This window comes from Frankliniella occidentalis, unplaced genomic scaffold (genome assembly GCF_000697945.3).
Source record: "Frankliniella occidentalis isolate FOCC.00 unplaced genomic scaffold, Focc_3.1 Scaffold255, whole genome shotgun sequence".
Lineage (NCBI taxonomy): Eukaryota > Metazoa > Arthropoda > Insecta > Thysanoptera > Thripidae > Frankliniella > Frankliniella occidentalis.
Window position 1 is genome coordinate 159,830 of NW_026267381.1, and position 1,015 is coordinate 160,844.

Here is a 1,015-nt window from a genome sequence, read left to right on the forward strand (position 1 = left end):
ACACAACGTTGTACTGTTGTGCTGTGCTGTTGCGCCCGCTTCCTCAAGGCGGCGTTACCGGAGCAACTTCTATTATCAATCTTGGACTAGTACTAGCTATATGTACGCCAGACCACGTCTCGCGTAACAGGCTTCGCGATATCTCACGAAACACTGTTACGCTGCGACGCGCCTGGCGCACATATAGCTAGGCCTGCGGCGCTGACACCCGAGACGAGTTAAGGAGAGGGCATAGGGTAACAGGGCCTTCTGGGCCCAAAACTTGACATTCTCAAACCATTTGTCGGGGGGTCTTTTTACTCTATTACTCTAAAATTAAGGACATGAAATTTCTGCTGTTCGGTAACGGTGTTCATTAAAAGTTCCAATATTGACAGATTGTTATGTAAAAATCAACGTTTTAGTGATACTAGATAATCTAGGGACCCTAAAGCCCAAAAAGAGGGTGTGGTTCGACACGTAATGTGTAGGAAAAGTATTACTCCCTTTACACTTATGTGACATGAAGCCTTTTTTACAATTTAATAGCACATTTTGTCTTTTTCACGTTGTTTTCGCCAAGAAATGCCCCATAGCGCCAAAACGGTACAAGATAGAACAAAACGGACGAAATTTTCGCCCATGGGGCTCTACTTTGACGAGCTACCCCTGAAGAACCCATAAAAAAATATTTGTAAAAAATACATTTTGCGACCTGTGGTTTTTGATTTTTTTAAAAGTCAATTTTTGAGCTAGAACGCCCTTCTTCGAACTCGATCTGTCTTTTTCTGATACAAAACGACCCTAAAATTCCCAGATCGCTATCTCAATTTATACTCTGGTTATCGTGCGGACAGACAGACACACAAACACACAAACAAACAAACAGAATGAAACTTTTCGGGTCAGTGGAGTAATGGGCTTCGCTAATCGCTCAGCCAACTATCTGGTAGCTACCCTTCCTTCACTGAAACTTCAAGTCCCTATGCCCGTGTCATTGGTTCCCATTTTATCACGCATTTGGCCGCCCGGACGC